At 42.7% G+C, this 18960-nt stretch overlaps 1 protein-coding gene across 1 annotated transcript in view; it reads right to left on the reverse strand.

The window, feature by feature from the left end:
• LOC144252667 (long-chain-fatty-acid--CoA ligase 1-like) overlaps positions 1-16485 on the reverse strand; it is a 37040-nt gene extending 20555 nt beyond the window's left edge. Inside the window, exon 1 of the mRNA XM_077794843.1 lies at positions 16420-16485. The gene's annotated coding sequence lies outside the window, so the exon portion shown is untranslated. The remainder of the gene's footprint in view (positions 1-16419) is intronic.
• Between the last annotated feature and the right edge of the window lie 2475 nt (positions 16486-18960).

Here is an 18960-nt window from a genome sequence, read left to right on the forward strand (position 1 = left end):
TAAATAAATTGGTGTCCATAAACTTTAAACCAAACACTGGAAACCTAGAAAGAGGTTATCATATAGTATTTGAGAGAAAGTATAGATTAATATTTAGGATCCAAGATTCTGGAATTAAATCTGGCCTCTCCAGCTTGTTAGCTATATGATTTGGGACAAAATACATTAGCTCTCTGTACCTTAGTTTTTTTTTTAATCTATAAATGAAGGTGAAAATAATACCTATCTCATTGGACTTTCATAACTACTAAATGTTTCAAATAAACAGTTTAGGATAATGCCATACCCCAGAAAACGCACAATAAATGGTAGATATTGCTATTATTTCCTCTACCAACAGTCTGTGATTAGTCCGGAAGACACAACAGTAAGTTACTCAGATGATAAAAAACGATGCTTGCCTACAGTTTGCAAACTTAAGAAGTCAAAACACACAGAAGAAAAACAGATGAATAGCTTGATAGATGTCAAAGCCTCAAACTTAATGTTACAGACAATTTATACATAGTCTAAAAACTAAATGTGCAGTACCGATAAATAAATGAGAATAATTCTAGTAAGAAAAATGTTGATGAAGAACTATTCTGAAGATTGGCAGCAAAGGGAAGTAAATAATAGTAAATGAGCTGGAAGCTTTTTCTTTGGTAATTCCGATAAGTGTGCACATTGGCACTCTAAGTTCAGATGGTACTTGTGAGCTACTTACTATATATTTCCTTAAATAGCTAGGTTACAAGACTGAAAAGATTTTTCTTCTGTTCAATATAGACATTTTCTATGTAAACTCAAATCTATACTATTATATATATTTTTTCAAAGAGTAGCAAAATATTAAGCTGCTTTTACTAAACAATAACGTCACAGGAACCAATATAATGCTTGGGCTACTATGGCTCTGGATAAGATGTGCATGCATGTAAGTGCATGCACACACACACACACACACAAACACAACATACACACAAACACACAACATACACACAGAGGGAATGTCAAGGTTTAACATGACGAGAGAAAGAACAGATAAGCCAATGTCTTCAGGTCAAAACTCTGGAGAGAAAGCTCCAGCACTCACAAAACCACTCACCATCTGTGTCACCAACAGCTGACTTCTAGGTGACATACCACTGCAGAAACAGAAAAGGGAAGCAGGCTGGGGGTGGAGCGGGGGCTGGAGGCACTCGGCTGGCACTTGCCTGGCCTGCCAAGGTCTTTCAGGGCACTCGTCACATGCCGAGGCATACACTGCTGCCCAGTGGGCTAAAGGTAACTAGCAGACAAAATCCATACTTGACTTCTCAGGAGAACAGGGGGTGGGGGATGGGCCAATGAGGAGCTGGGAGCAGAGTCACCCCATTGCTCCACCCATGGGCAGGGACCGGCATCAGTGAGTGCTGCTGCCAGTACCAATTCTGCAAACAGACACTGTTTTCTTTCTGCTCAGCTTCCCATCAAGAAGAGACAATGGGCGCGTGCGCATTCATTCATATATATATATATATATATATATATATATATATATATATATATATTTTTTTTTTTTTTTTAAACACTGGAATGAAATAGGAAGTTGGGTGCTTGGTCTAACCAACATGAGACATACCCAGAAAGAAACAGATTGCTAAGAGCTCACTCAGCACAGACTTATTCTAGATGAATTCATAGGAATTGTGCTAGTCCCATCACTGTGCACATCTGAGCACCTAGGTTGTAGGGGCACTGTGCTAGGAGTACTGAGGTGAATGTGTCAGTGGCTGGGTGTGGCCTTCAATGGGCTATCTAGTAGGGGAGACACAAAATTAAACAAGCAAGGTCCACCTGGCATCAGGGAGGGTCTTTCCAGGCAAACTGTCCAAACAGTATTGCAACTCTACAAAGACAACAACTTTACAAGTCTAATGTGCAAACTTGCGCTGCCCTCAAATCATTCCACCTTCCAGTTGTCTTCATCACCCTGCAGCACTTCAATCTGAAAAGGAATTATTCACCCCTTATACCCCCCAACCCCAGGTCCTTCTCTCTTCTTCCCCCAAAGTTTCTTCAGTAATTCCCCACAAATTCTAGATTATGTGAATTCACAGGTGCTATTCAATAGAATCCCATCCCTGAGTGAGAAGAGCAAACAATTCCCTTCCACACAAAGACAGTCATACACAGGAGATTAATTTGTCCATTTTAAGCATCAGCAGTCAAGCTACAGTCTGCACTACACCAACAGGAAAGTTTAATAAGTCTGGGAAGAAAAAGTTTTTAAAAAATCTTCAGAAAACTGCAGACTGAATGGCTCACATGGAAGAGTATTTTATTAGATGCTAATCTGTAAGGCTAAGCATTTAAATTCAGCCAAATTCCTACATTTAGTGGGTGATCACGATAAGCTATTGGAGGTTTTAAGCCATTCCGCTCAGCTGGCGGCCAGGTAACAAGCTGCAAACCAACTTCAATGAACAAATTGGTTAATACTGTACATGGGAAAACTATGTATAAAAACCAAGACAATACCCCATTTTGATCCTTGTGAAAAACAACTCTCATGGATGAAATGGACAACATAATCTTTCCCCTTCAATTCATCTGCTATTAAGAAAAAGAAAACGAGGGGCAATAAATAGCCCTGATGTGCTATATGTGATCATAAACACCATGCCTTATGACTGAGGTTTAACAATCTCTAAGAAATATTCACGTACTTGCTAATAAATGGTTAAAACTAACAGATGGATTGTGTTCTCATTTCAATGGTGTTCTAGTTGGAGGTTTTTTTTTTTATTCTTTCAAAAGCAAATTTCCATATCGTCATGTAAAGAAGTTTATAGCCCAGGCATATAAATCATGTTGCTGCTATTTGCTAAGAATATGATTCAACTGGCTTAAAGGCTTAGGAAGCTGGTATTTCTAAGTTGTGAACACACAAGTCTACGGACAGCTAGCTTCTCCTGCTACAGCTACTCTTGGGCATCTTTCTCCCCTCACTTACAAAAAGTGGATTTGCTCAGCTGGGTCTTTTGAATTGCCTATGAAAAAATTCAAAACGAAAGTCTAAAACTACAGAAATGACATGGGATGTAACAATCATCAGGGAAATCTGTCACAAGCCCAGTGTAAAGAACCAGAGCAGAGGACGCCTTTAAACAGACATGAGTAGAAAGAGAGGGAGCATCTTACTGGAACATCACAATAGCACAAGATGGTGAGGAAACCAAGGCCAGAGACCAATCTACACAAGTGATACCTAACTTCTGCTGGGCCACTGACCCTATCCACCATGAACACCCACATGATCATCTCACAAGCAGGGCTTGCAAGCCCCCTTCAGCCAGCCCCAGTTAAGAAACCGTGAGAACAGGTTCTCTACAGAAGGCTGAAAGCTCCCCCTTTGTTTGACCCTAGCTTGGCAGAGCTCAGGCCTCTGAGAGGAACAAGAGAGCAACAGCCAGGCCATTTTCTGTTCTTTCAATTTGCCACTCCAGAACTGTTGGATTCTTGCTCCTTCACCCTGGCTGGCAAATCACCTAAAGCTAGATTTGTTAAGCCACCACCTCCCGAACCAAAAGAGCAGTCGGGCTGTCCCTAGAGAGAGGGAGGCCCAGACACTCCAGAGAGACGCCAGGTCTCCCAGTTAGAGAGGGAGGCAGAGGTTGCTGTCCAAACCCTCCCCATGCCGTGGCACTGCTGCCCTTGGCAGAAGAAGGACAAAGACCATTTGGATAACTTTGGGATCCCATGCACAAATAAGCTTGTAGACATAATCCTGTAGTTCCACAGAAAATTAATTATTCCCATCCACGGCCTTGAGGCTTTTCTTCTCAATTAAGTACAATAAACTTTAAACCAGTGGGTTTTTAATTTTCATTAAAGGGATTCAATGGTTTATCAATTCAGTTTCCATGAAGATTAAAAATGGAGGAACAAAGCAAACAAAGGTGGCCCTGTTTTTACAAACTTGATTTCATGAACTCTTCAAGTCAAGCTGAATCTAAATACTCCAACACTTACACCACTTTCCGCCCATCCCTCCTAAAACCATCAGAGAAAGAATGGGACATAACACTTTCAAAAGCAAGCATAATGCAATACTATTTTTTTCTTTTTAATATTTCATTAGTTATACATGGATGCAATATCTTTATTTTGTTTGTTTATTTTTATCTGGTGCTGAGGATCGAACCCAGTGCCTCACATGTGCTAGGTGAGCGCTCTACCACTGAACCACAACCCCAGCCCCTGCAATATTACTTTTTAACCAATAAGATCAGAGCCATACCTTGCCCATTCAGGTTGGCCACAGGTAACAACTATTATGTGTGCCACTGCCAAAATAAAAAATACCAAATGTGACATGTCCAACTCGAAGAGAAAAATTTTGAGATGTAGATGAAATTGACAAATATTTCCTTATTTCCACATTCATTCAACTCCATATATATTTAAGTCATCTGAAAAATTACTTTGAAAATACCGTTTTTTAAAAGATTCACATTCCATTAATATTTTACTCAAATTCTTTAAACATGCACATTCAAACAAGGTCTTAGTTATCTTTAAAGCCATTTTCTGAGGCATCTAATCGTTTTCTGTGTGATGCCGTCATATATTTCCCTTGCATTAAATTAAGCTGAAGCATTTTCCAAAATCATGCATGTACCTACTACTGAAAAAAATTCTCTCAGATCACAAGAACCTATTTAAATAGAACAGTAAAGAATTTTGTCCTATAGATCCACATTTCTATAACTAAATCTCATGCTTCATTGTTTCAACTGATTTTTTTTTTAAAAAGGGTTTTATAACAATATCTAACTCTGGCCTTTGTAAGTTCAAATACCAAGAACTAGTTGCCCAACTAGTTTTAAATTTCTTTGTCTTAAGAAGGGTCAAATTCAGTGATTTTTTTTTAACCTTTACAAGGACCCAAGACTAGGATTGGCCAATATGGTTTCAGGACAAGCAGCTTTCTCTGTCTGAGGCCATTTGGAAAGTGGCTGACAGCATGCCCTTATAATGTGAGAGCTTTGTTAAGACTTTAATATTAAGACTCATAAAGTATTTGGGGGAACCCTTCTCTTATATTGGAGTCTAAAAATTATTTCATATCTAGATGGGAGTACAAACTGAGGAAAATTGGCAGACCCATTCCTGAAGCTCAAAATTAAAACATTTAACACAGAGACATACACAAAGGGATTTTTGAGTAAAAAAAATAAAAACAAAAACAAAAAGCAACAAGGGAGCAGTAAATGCAAAAGAAACCCAAGGCACATTCACTTTCCATCACAGCTGCATGGAGGGGTACAAGACTAGCTGGCCCTCAAAGGATGGGTATAGTCTTAGAAAATGGAAAGGGTAGACCGGTTTGTGAGCTACCAGTCCGACTTTTAGAGACCTTCCTCAGGTGCAAGAAGTAAGGGTCTGTAATATTGCACTCCTCCAGGTAGGTGGGTTCCCAGACAACATACCTACAGGGGCCAGTACCAATGCCCATGCACCTCTGCTCTACCTCTGCTCCCCTGTCCCTGGTGCCCCCAGGATCCTTCCTCAAGAAGGTCTACCCCCCAAACCTGGCTGTTCTGCATTTCCCTCTCCCCCATGCCCCCTTCACCTACAATCCTCCTTCCCTGATTCTTTTTGTAATGTCTGAATCCAAGCCAAATAGGGCAGAGGCCACGTTTTTTAACAAATTCTTATAAACTTCCCTGAGGGAGAAGTAATTAATCCTTCTTCTGAATTCTAGCAACACTTTATTTGCATCCCTTGTACGGTACTTAGCACCTCCTGTTTTGTGCTTATGGTGGGTGATGCTTAGTAACTCTAGCTGCTTCTCTTTCTCCTCTGGCCATTGGCCTTAACATAGTGCCTAGCCCCAAACAGATATTTGAGGAATATTTACTGAGTCGTGAATGGCCCTCTGTGATTCTGATCACTTCTCTACCCTAAGCCCCTGGAGGATGTTATTTAAATGAAGAGTGATTCTCCAAAGAGGAAGGGGGCCTTTAAAACATTCCCAAACTATAGTATTCTCCTTCCTCTACCCCCTCCCACCCCCCAGAGTTGCTGGGAGTCCATGTACTAGAAGGGATTGAATAGCATTTCCTGAGTAATGGGTGGGGGCAGGGGCAGCTAGCAAGACAAAGATTAAAAGTCTGCATAAAAATATTCTCTTGTCCCTGTACTGTGATGTTTTATGTTTCACTTACATTGTAATACCATTCCAAGAACTCTGTCAATACTAAGGGGCAAGGTCCTCTCTTCCCCTTGGAAGACATTCAGACACACATTTAGACACATGACCGCTGATCAGCTTAAAAGGAATCAAGGCTTTCCACAGGGAGAGGAAGAGCTCCCACCAGCACCTTTCTTAGGTAGAAAAGCAAATGCCAGAAGAACTCAAGCCCAGAGAGCCACACCAGGGGTGGCCAAGTCTGAGTGAGTTTTGCTCTAAGCCAGTGAGCAAGGCCAGGTTTCTTCTAGCACAGGAGCTGGAGGGCCTTGTGAGGGCTCTGGAGAGGAGGCTGCTTCCAAAACACTGAGAATGCTGGGTGGGTGGCTCTTCCAGATGTAAGGAATGCTGACAAGACTTGCCCAACATGCTCCAGAGCAATAAATAACTACATAAACCATATAGCTCTCCTCCCTCCTCTCAACACATAGATACAAAGAAGACTATCATGGATGTCCACCTAGGAAAATGATAATTATCGTTTGGACATGCCTGATGAAGATATTCAAGTCATGTGAAAAAGACTGTGCAGGACCACAAGGTTAAATTTCAATGAGATTCACTTATAAGGGAAAGCTTCCATTCAAAAAATTCCTAAGAGAAGGAAGTTTCTTCCATTTGTCTTCAAATACTGTTTTAACACTGATTTCTGCCTAAATATCATGGCAAGTCAGGGAAGTTCACTGACCAGCTGGAAAAGGAAGGGGCCTGTATTTCCCACCTGCTCCACAAAGGATTTAGGGTGGTAACCTGTCCTTGTTAAAGAATAACAGATGGGATATAAACCCCTCCCAGAAAACACATATCTAAGCTCTCACCTTCTGTTCTGTGTTGAGTCCTGGCTCAGCCACTGACCAGGTAAAAGATCTCACTCCAAATACACAAACAACCCTCTGAAAATTGTAGGGGATTAGAGAACTCTCATTAGTCCCTTGCACACAGAAGGCCATCGCCATGAAGATAAAGCATTACCAGTGTTTTCTCTACCTTCGGCAAGTTTAGGATACCAATGAAGACAAACACACCCGCAAGAGCAAACCCACCCGAATAAGATGGGGGTGATAACCTCAGAAGTAAATGCTGGGGGCTGGGGTGCTCCCTGGAGAAGAGAGAAGGCACTGTGTATGGGCTGGAGGTCAGGGGGAGGGCTCAGAGCTAAGGATGAAACCAGGCCAAATCTAAATAGGCAGAGATAGGTGAGGGTGGGGAGACACCCTCAAAGGCTAGACCATGCTGGGAGCCTGGAGGTGGGCAGGGGAAGCCAGCTTCCTTAGGCAGAGGCCAAGTCAACATGTTTGTCAATAGAGGGGTGTACAGCTTATGTATCCCTCCAGGTCCTTGCTGGAGCCCAGGCCAGTGTGGGAGATGGAAAACACACCCAGTCCTTGTCCTCAAGGAACCCACATGGCCTAGCAGCTCCCAGACGTTGAAGCTATCAAATACCATGACCTGGATAAGGAGGCTGAACAGGACACAAGGTTGTGTAGAGTTACTGAAGCCTCTTAAAATAGATCAAGGTTTCAGAGTGACCGATGAACTAGAGAAATGGCTTAGCAGAACAGGCGTGAGAAGCAGACAGACACAAAGACCTATTTCTACTCAGAAAAAAAAAAAAACAGCTACTCTCAAAGTTGGAGAAGTCACTTTTCAGTGTTTACAGATTTCAGCAGGTAACTGCGGTTCCTTTAACCCATTTTGTCCCATTGTCCCAGATATGGAACACCTATAAAAACTTAAATATAGCATATACCATGTAATATAATTGTATGCTCTATAATATAATTCAATTATTATAATAAGAATATAATTATATTATGACATGATAATTATCACAATATTAATATTATATATATATATATATATATATATATGCCTTAGATTATGATTTCCAACTTACTTTAATGCACCTGTGTCAGTTTTGTTGAAATATTCACAGAATTGAAAACTCAGGACTTTACAGGTAAAACGCAGAAGCAAATGAAATCTACAAAATGTTGGTATGTGGTGAATTTCTTCAGGACTCAAGAGGGCATTTAAAGAACATGGGACAACAGGTGCAACAGAAAAGTTGAGCAAGATTTTGCTCATTGTATGTGGAGGGACAAGAGAGGTATTGTCTGATACCACAGGACATGAGTTAAAATTACACTGAGCTTTCAGGTAACTATCAGAAGCAGTGACTGGCCCTGGGAAAGCTATAAACAAAACAAATCTAAAAAGTTGTCTAAGATTATAGTATAATGACACTCAGAGAGCAGACAGAGGAGAGAAGAGGAAAGGAGATTCTCCTGTTTGGTCATGACCTGCTTTGAGTAGGTGACATTAGCTTCAGGTCTCTATATTCCTTTTATGCTTTGTTTCAATTTTTATTCTGAAAAGTTCCAAGTCTTATTCAATAGTAGACAAAGTGTAATAAAACTACCATATCTCCATTACCTGAGCTTCTCATTAAAACATAATCAACATTTTGCTAATACTGTTTCATTTTATCCATGTTTAAAAAAAATTTTTTTAAGTAGTCTCCAACATCCTGTCATCCAGATGAAACTTCTGAGGTTTCAATAGTTCTATGATTTTACAGTTCAGGAAATCATTTGTGCAACAGTATGACTGGCACATATACTGTATCCTCTCAACTGCCCAAAAGTTTAAACAAAGGAGACCAACTTAAACACTGACTGGAAACAGTCAATTCAAATTGATACTTAATTGTCAAGCATGAAAAAGGTCCATATATTCCATGTGGACATATTCACTGAGTACCCACTATATGTCAAGCACAGCTCCAGCCTTGGGAGATGTGAGAGAGAGAGGGGGGGGGAGGGAGGGAGGGAGGGGGAGAGAGAGAGAGGGAGGGGGAGAGAGGGGGGGGAGAGAGAGAGAACCAATCTTATTGAGGCTTCTGCATTGTTAAGTTCTTCTGAAGTCAGAGACCCATTCTAACATGCATCACAACCTAGTTTTAGAGAGGAGTTTCGGTTTCTATTCCCCTTCAACTGGCACATTGAGTCATCTTCTTTTTAGAACTGGCATTCAGAAGTCTCTTGCCATGCCAGTGGTAGAGTTACCTCTCTGTTTCTCTAAGCTTGTAATAACTGCTGTTAATAGTTATAATCCAATGACTACTGTTAATGTTATAATCCAATTAGTAATAAATATGTCCCTAATTTAAATGATTTTCATAATCTATACACATGTATAGTCCATAAATATTTTCTGAACATTGTAAAACAAATAAGAATTTAAATAAAGGCAAAAAAATAAATATCCATGAAAGTTCTAATATTTCCATCCTGTACCCTAATAGATGGTCTAGCTGTCCCCATAGGGTGAACATTTCCCCATTCTGAGAACTGACAGTGTGCTGTGCACTCCTTGTGGCCTCTGTTGGTCACCTGCCTGGCTGGAGTCACTGTCCATTTCCTCCTATGAGTGACAATATACAAAACAGCTAACTTCAGAGCTTGCAACATTTGAGAGGCAGAACCACAGAGTCTGTCAAAAGAAACTCATATGCAGGGGGAAGACAAATATTCAACATCATCCAGTGACCAAGAGAGACATGCTGGAGAGGGCAAGCACTGCTGGTGACTGTCACAGGTCATATTTAAGAAGCCAAATGGACTGGGCTGGCTGTTGTGGTAGAAGGAGAATCTAAGCCATGGGAGCCACACTGGACTCAGAGTCTAGCCTCATCTGAGGAGGTCTGTCCTGGATACCCCACAGCTTCAGACCCTACCCCAAAGGCCAAGGATCCTCACCTTTCCTGAGTTCTAGAGAAGTCTTGCCATCACCAGCAAGAGAAAAAGGAGAGGAAAACAGACCGGTGCAACATTACAGGCAACCTATAAGGCGGGGCTGCTCAGCCACACGCTCTGGACTCCTGTTCCATGCTTCGTGAGGTGCGGGGCTGGACTGCTGAGTAGACTATGTCCCCGCCCACTGCACATGCTGGAACACCTAGGCACAATGTGCATGACTGCCCTACAGAAAGAACAAAGATCTATTTGACCATTTCATTAGTGGCACAGAAATGTGGTACAGTTTTAAAATAGAAATACCAGGTAAATGAAGACTATAGTACAGTTATGTAAGATTATCTAAAATTTGACATTAATCTCTCCTCCCACATCCTGCAAAACCCACAGCCACCTGCTTCTAACATAAGTGAAACAAAACAGAAAGAAATCCCTCAGAGGTACTCCTAAGCTCAAAGTTTACACCCATGAAGACACAGGTTTTGGTCTTGAGATTTTTCAATTACTTGATCTTAACTATAAGATCTAATCTATGCATAAAATAGAATAGACAAACCTGCAACATTAGATGACAAGAACATATATTCTTGTCAGGAGCCATTTCTATGGGGCTCTCTGAATGTTTCCTAGTCCGAATCAAACATCAGATAATATGACATACTTAAGAGCACTAAGGTGCTATGTTAAAAGTTCCTGAAAACACAGAAATGACAATGACTAGGTCTCCTGCATGCTCAAGTCTTAAGAGTGTGGCTGGGGTGCCTATGTGAAGAAGCAAGAAACACACACAGGAAAAGGCACATGAAGGATAGAGACAGGGATGCTATTCAAAATATTTAATAACCAATATGGCCAGACATTAACCAATCAGAAAAGACTCAGGCCACTGCTCAGACCAGAAGCTCTGTTAGGCAGTGGATGAGTCCTTTGGTTTCTGAATTAGGGGTGGAGCTCCCTGGGGCAGCAGCAGTTTTCTAACTAGCATGGGAATAATGCAACATCTCCACCTGCAAGGCTGCTGATGCCTTCCGCCTGAATGAATGTCATTGAGCCTCAGGTTACAGTGAGTGATGGAGTATGAGAAAGGGCAGAGTTACTCCAGGAGTGACTCTAAAGAGCAGGGTTCTGAGGAATAGGGTTAGGACGAGGAATGGCATTCCAGATGGGCCAAGGTAGACACACAGGGGGTCTGTTCTGGATACTCTACAACTTCAGTCCCTACCAGGACACAGGACGGCCACTGGGGCATTGAGACAGTTCACATACAGTCTTAGGGCACAGCCCTGTGCCACCAGCTTATTTTCTATAAATCACAGTACACAATGGATTGGTAAAGGTAGGGCAAATAGCAGGTTGAAGCCAAGCTGTAGAAAGTCCCAGGAAATAAAGACGTGGGGCCTTACAGAGAAGGGCCGTAACCGTTTCTGCTCCAGAGGGATACAACCAGACCTCTGCTCCAGAAAAAGTAGTCACTGTTCCTCCTGCCGTGTTTAACTAAAGGCTTTCACTGTCTAACCCCAGAGGTGACAGGCTCCAGACTAGATGGGCAGTCTTCAGAGTGACCTGGCAATAGTGTGTAGGTATTGGGCAATATTGTACAGAGAATGGGCTAGAATAAGCAGAACCTGCTGACTTGATGGGATTTCAGAACATAAGTCAAGGACAGTAGTGAGGGCCAGCCATTCCCCAAACAGGCAAAGGGCCCAGGAACAAAACTCCTGTGTGTGTCATGGCCAGAGGCAAAGACAGGTTGTGTAACCTTGGCTGAGTCACCTCTTCTCCCTGCACCACAGTTACTGCATCGAAAAGATGAGTGAGTTGGGCTGCTTCAGAGTTGGGGTTGCTCTGCAGAGCCTCCAAGGCAGCAAGGGAAAACAGATGATACAACCATATCTATGTGATCTGCGATCCCGCCCATACTCAGCCTCCCCATTTTAACCACAGCAGATCTGTTCTTATTTATTTCACATCTTGAAGTCCCACCTAAAATTTCACTGGGAAAAACAGACTCATAATCACTAGTGATGCTACTGTGCCCTTTGAGCCCTCAAAATTCACAATTCTCTTGTCTATGACAAGTTTTCGATATGATCTAGAACATGTGGAGAAGTCTGTTTCCAGTAAAAGGGCCCAAAGAAAAGCAGCAGAAAGCAAACCTATGTTTTCATGGAGAGGCCAACCTCCTACAGTGGCATTATTCCACCATCTGTGGTAAGCCTGGGTTCCCGTGCGCACTTGGAATGTGCTCTTTTCCTCCGGTACACCTGATGCATTAATCATGTGTCCTGACTGTTCTCCAGGCTTTCAAGACCAAGTTCAAGGGCAGACAAAGCCATTTACACTTTAATTCTCTAAAAAGCAAATGATATCATCAAGCACTGAACCAAGCTGAATGAATCAAAATTTGTTGTCTCTTTCAGCACTGTGGTGGCACAAAGGGAAAATTCATGGAAGATTATAAACAAGATGGAGAAAAAAATAAGGAGCAATGATATAGAAAAAGGAGACTCAGCACAGTCCTGCTTTGCCACCAGCTGAATAACTTGGAACTTTCCAGCCTCTGCCACACTGAGAATCCTTCTAGCTCTCAAGGGTCAGCAAAGCCAAGCAACCAGGGCACAGGCCCTGAAGTCAGACTGTCTAGGTTCAAATCCTGGAATAGTCAACTTAACCTCTGCACCTGTTTCTTTAACTTTTGTAAAGTATGGATAAGAAAGAGTAGGACCTACCTCACAAGGTCATTGGGGGACTAATGAGTTAACATACCTGAAGCACGAAGAACAGTGCCTTGATCTGTCTGTCACCCCTGTGATCCCTGAGCCTTGGCCCTGTTCTGGCTGCGGCCACCACTCTTGTGGCTGCCAGAGCCCTGTTTCACAGTTGACAGTTGTGCCTTGAGAGTGAAACCAGTCCCTGCTGCAACTTTCTCTTAATGACATATAGGGTTTTCTGACTTAGTGGATATGGGTATTTCTTCCACAACAAACCTCAGGGGAAAGTGCCAATTTCTACAGTAGACAAAAATGTGCAAACAGACAGATAAGACATTCAGCATACGTCCCACTCAGAATGAGGAAATGGTCTAAAAGGTAACCCACATCTCCTACTCTGTTGCCCCAACTCCTTTCAATTTATCTTTCCAAACCATGAAAACCTTATTTCAACAGTTTTTCATTAGAACCCAAAAGTCCATTGAAACCCATACATTAATAAAACAATTTTCAAATCATTGTCAATTTCAAGAGATTTAAAGCAGAACCTGATTTAATTTTTTTTTTTAAAAAAACTAACAAATATTGGTAAACTGCCTTGTAAAAAATAGCTGTTCCTCAATATCCAGCAAGGAGAAGTAAATAAATTAAAGCATATTCCATAAAGTATACAATGCTGTCATCTTTGAAACTCATTTTTTAAAAATAGTACATAACAACATGAGGGAAGTGTTCACAATGTAACTTTGGTAATTAAAATTAAATTGCCAAAATTTTTATCTTTGATTAACAATGTATGCTTTAAGTTTTTTAAAAAATTGTTAAGGAAAAAAAAACAAGAGAAAATACACTAAATGTTATAATAGTACTTCACCTCTAGAAGACCTTTTTATTTTTTTTTACTTCCCCAAATTTCTATCATAAGCATCCATTACTTTTATAATAATAAAAAATAAATAAGTACAACTGGGGAGGGCAAAATGGCCTTAGATAAATTTCAAAGTGTTTATTTAAAACTTGAAGACCAGCAAATAATTCTTGAAGAAATTACCCAGGCCACCAGTTTTGAAATCATAGATTTAGGAATCAGCAAATACATTTGGAGGCAGATGTCACAGGGGCACAGAGCCCTTTCCTACCTCCAGGTGAGTTTCTGTCCAAGGGTGACATCCTTTTAGCCAGCCACACATCAAGGAAGAAGCCATCAGATTTCATCCCCCACTTCTTGATTCCTCTAAGGTTACAACTGACTGAATACTGTTAAGAACTTGCACATGACAGGATATCAAGAGCTGGGGAAAATTAACATAACTCACTCTGCCATGACTATCTCTTCTGCCATTACATATCACCCTAGGATTAAACAAACTAAAATTTCCTAGGAGTTGACATTCAGCATCTTATAGACACAACAGTCTCAGAGCTGCTGTTACAAACACTGGTAAAACTGCCTCTTCCTTCTAGTTCACCCCACATTCAGTTGCTACTTCAGGGCTTTAAAGTTCTCAGAAGCCCCTGGAAGAACTAACATGTACCCAACCATGGGCAGCTTCAGATCAGCTTTGTTCACCGAAAATTACTCTTCAGGCAAAATTACTCATCATCCAAACAAGACTGTCCATAAAACATTACTAATGGATTCTAACATAACAGAGTTTGGTTATAAGAGACAGTGAATGCAAAGGAATAATGGAGATCTGTTTTAAAATGCAAAGTTGCTCAATAACTTCAACTGATCTTGGAAACTAATGCTCCTTTGAAGTTACAAATATAAACTTAGAAATTATTAGTATTCCTACAGACTTGCCCTTTCCAGAGAGGAAATTTAGGAGAGAGGAGAAATCTCCAGCTATAAATGAACCCGATCTTTTCCCAGGCTCCTCCCCTAGACACACAGCCATATTCCACAACACTGTCACATCAAAACTAAAGATGCTGGAAGACTTAGACGCAAAGTAAAACACTGTGGCATGCTGATACATTTTGAGTTACCCCGAACTTGACTCAGAAGCAAACAGGTAGCTATGAAAACTGTACCATTATGGTATAAATAGATGGCCTTTCCCTACCTGCATTTGTCACATATCACTTCTTAAATGTCAAAAATTAAAAATCCCAGAGATTTCTTTTGAGTCAGGCTGCCTACAATAATAATAAAAATCCTGCCAAAATATGAATAACAGAGACAGGAAGGAAACATGTCAAAATGCTCATAATTATGAGGGAAGGGTGATTTTTTTTAAATCTTCTATATTTACAGTAAATTTAGAAAACAGAAGTTTTTAATATGCATAACTTATTTTGAGAGGAGAGGTATAAGTTATACTACTTTGAAAGATTTTCCCTTTTCCAGTCATAGAATTTTAGCTCTTTCATGAAATTTTAGTCTAATGCAGTCTTTTCATAAATGAGGAGTTGGTTTCAGGGTAGGAAAGGATTTTCCCAATTGAGCCAAAACAAGAAGGAATGTCTCCCAAGACCTGGTCCTGTGTTTTCCACTGTATCATCCTGCCCTTTCATGCTCCAAAATGATGGGTTCCTTTTAGTTCGACCTTCTCAAGCCCATGGCATTGCAGATCATTAACTCAAAGTTAAGTTCTGGGCAACGTCCACCTGAAAGAAGTTTTTGGTAGATTTTTTTGCTTGTTTGTGTTAAGTCAACACTTGGTTTCTTTGGAATAATCACAGGTTAAGTTGTGAAAGGTGTGTCAGAAACTGCAATTTAACCAGTTTCTCTCAAATTAATCAAAGGTCAATAACTAAATGGTACTGATTGATAGTTGGAGTATTTTGGATATTAATGCATCAAGATACAGCTTAAAAGTCTTAACCAGGGCACTTGAAGGGCACTTTTATAATGGCTATTCTTAATTAGGCTCCATAACCTTGAGCTTGGGTGGAGTGCGGATAGGGTTTGCAAGCCCTGACATTCAATGCTGATTAGTTGGAGTCTGTCTCTAGATTCTAATCCACGCCTTCATTCAAGTCATCTACCAAAGCTGACCCTCTACTCTATAAAGTGATAGAGATCATCTTTTGTTGCCTAATTAAAAAAAAAAAAAGGCCAGAGTGCCTTAAATCAATGATTCTATCACGGCTATGTACACTCCTCTGGAGACACCGCGAGAATTTCTACATATGGCAACCTGCTTTTGGTGCTGCCTCTGACCCTTCAGAGAGCGTTCCGCGCAGGGGCCATCATCACACTCAGGCACCGGTCCAGTCTAGCTCCCAGCGTGGTCCTAGCACGCCCTACAGACCCTGCCCCTGGGGCACAAGGGATGCCTGCGGCCGAGAGAACACGGTCCCGGATCAGGTAGGACCACCTCCACGCACCTGGGCTGGGCCTCCTACTGTGGGCCGGGCCGGTCCCCGCCGCCACGCCAACCAGGGGCCGGTCTCGCGGCACACGTCCCTCGGATACGCGGTGCACCAGCCCCGCGCCCGCGCCACCAGCGCCACCAGCGGGAAGCGGCGAGCAGGCAACTCGGGCTCCAGCACAGGAAGCGGCGGTGAGAGGGGCGGCCTGGGAGCTCGGGCTGCCCTGGGAAGCGAGGCCGCAGAGCAGAGACCGGAAAGAGGAACGTCTCCGGGAGCAGCGAGCTGTTCTCGCGTCCCCACTGCGCACCGCCTCTGAGGATCGGCCCCGTGGTGCAACCTCAGCCCCGCGCCTCCATCGAGAACCCGCACCGCAGCGGGAGCAGCTGAGGCTCCGCGCAGCGGGCGCACTCACCTCCTCCGCTACCCGGGCCGCTCCGCCGACGGCTGTCACTGCAGTCCACTCCCAGCCCAGCGCAAAGTCCTGGTGCTATTTAAAGAGTCTCTGCCGCCACTGCCCACTGGCTGAGCCCCGCCCCCGCGGCCGAACTAGGCGGCTGTAAGTGCGCGAGCCGGGCCGCTCCACCCTGCCTTGCAAGCCCTGCCCCATCCTCCAGGCCCCGCCCCCCCGCTGGGCGCGTGCGTTGCTAGCGGGTGGCGGGCAAAAGCGGCTGAAGTCACCCGAACAGCAGTCCGGTTTCACAACGAAATCTGAGGAAGGGCAAAGGGTAAATCGTAGTGCCCCAGCCCCAAAGGCCCGGAGACTGCGAGTCTGCGATGCCTTGAGGTGGGAGACGTCTTTTTGCACCTTGCAGGCTCAGCCACCTGCCCCACTGACTTCTTGTAGTCCCCGGGGTTCTGCTCTGTGGATGTCTGGTGGTCCAAGAGTTTCCCTTTCCGTTTTTCTTTGGCACAGACTTATGCGACCCCTTTTAGCAGGATTTCACCACCGTCCCCACCCTGAGTTTCGCCACAGTCCCTGGCAGGGAAGACCTGTGTGGACTTCCACAATGTCCTAGACATGAAGCAACCCTGGACAATTCAGGCCCCAGGATAGTGAGAGCAAAAGAGATTAGGCATTGCTGAAGCATCACATTCACCTGCTGAGTTCTTGCCATGCAGTTTTGAGGGATTCTATGGGATGAACTTTGAGGGATTTTCAGACACCAACGCAATTGTTTTCAGGCTCACATCTCAACTGTTACTTTTCCTCTTAGTTCCTGAGGCCTGCCAGTATCTTTAAGCTCTAATAGTTGTCCAGTTACAGTGGTGTTTGCACCAAGCATTGGGCAGAGGTCTAGTACTGCTTTGAATTTGAGGGATGAGAAGAATTATTGTTAAAATAAAGGCCTCTGGTGATAATGTTGTAGGGACAAACGAGGCCAGGCACCGAAGATAGCAGGAAACAGTTTTATTTGGCTGCAGCCAGGTTCAGAGGGTACAGCCTTTGCTGTAATCAATCAATCCCCTGAACCCGGAGTTCAGGGAGTTTCAGAATTTTATATCCAGAATGTAAGGGGAGGGGCTCAGAATTTCACAGTCTGCAGAAGTTCACATAAAAGCAGCTTTTTCTTTCACTGTCCTGGGCAAGTTAACTCTTCAAGGACAACACCTGAGAAGGGGAGAGCTTCATCTCCCCTTTCTATCCTCCCGCTGCCAGTTGTTACCACAGGCTCATTTGTAACTTATCTTAAAAATGCAGACATCTCTGTGAAGCCCAGCTCAAGGCCAGAGGCCTTGTTTGCACATTTCTTCAAAGTACTATACTGGATAGGTTTATGAAAAACTAGTAAGGGGGTGTCCAACACCTGGAGTGCTGGTATCTTCTCTGCCAGTGGCCAAGTAAACAGGGTGACATGAAAATAGGAAGTTTATATACATTGGACTCTTTTTCTGACAGTCCTAAAATCAGCCATGGTGAAGAGGGCTTTTCTGTGGAGAAAGGGGGTGCCACTTCAGTAACATACCCCTTATTGGAGGCTTAATATCAGACACTGCACATGCATGACCCTATCTTTATCATAACCCTATGAGATGGTGCTATCATCATTCCCCTTTTACAGAAGAGGAAATGGAGGCACAGAGGTTATATGTCAGTTGAGGGCAAGACTACACCTGGAACTCAAAATGGTCTGCCTCCAGAGCATGCACATAACAATGGTGGGATTATACTGAGGTTTACACTGGTTAAAAACAGATGTGTTCCTTCTAGGCTCAAGCATATTCAAGTTGATTCCAGAAAATAATGGAAGGAGTAGAGGCACTGGGGATTGAACCCTGGGGTGCTTTATCAATGAGCCATATCCCTGGCTTTTTAAAATTTTTATACAGGGTCTCACTAAGTTGCTGACATTGGCCTTGAACTTGCAATCCTCCTGCTTCAGCCTCCCTAATCACTGAGATTATAGGCATGCACCACTGCACTAGGCAGCAAATAATATCTTAAAACACTTTTCCTGAGTGTCTCTAGAGCTTTTCCAGAACACCCGAAAGTAGCAATTGTATTTGTTTCCTCTCACACTGAGCTGGGCTCTGTGGCATGGTAGTGGTGAGAGCAACCCACACACCAACAACTTCTGTAACAGCTGGCTGCTTCTAGCTCCCCTTCAAGATCTGTATCTTTCAGATGGACATGCACCCATTTAAATGAGAGGAAAAAAAATAGACTCCACATTTATTTTTATTAGAAAAAATAGATTGCACATTCCTTTATTGGATAATCTTTGGTTTCTTTGCCCATGTCTCTTTCTCCACACCCATGATTTCATCATTCTATCCTCTCCTTTACCTTCTTACTTTTTTGACCAGTCTGTGAGGCCCAGGGCATCCTTAGCCACTTTCCCAGTTCTGTAGTATATTCCTTTCCCAGGGCTGTGTAACAAAGTATCATAAATTAGGTGGCTTCAGTAATAGAAATTCATTGACTCACAGCTCTGGAGACTAGATGTATGAAATC

Source organism: Urocitellus parryii, unplaced genomic scaffold (assembly GCF_045843805.1).
Source record: "Urocitellus parryii isolate mUroPar1 unplaced genomic scaffold, mUroPar1.hap1 Scaffold_49, whole genome shotgun sequence".
NCBI classification, from domain to species: domain Eukaryota; kingdom Metazoa; phylum Chordata; class Mammalia; order Rodentia; family Sciuridae; genus Urocitellus; species Urocitellus parryii.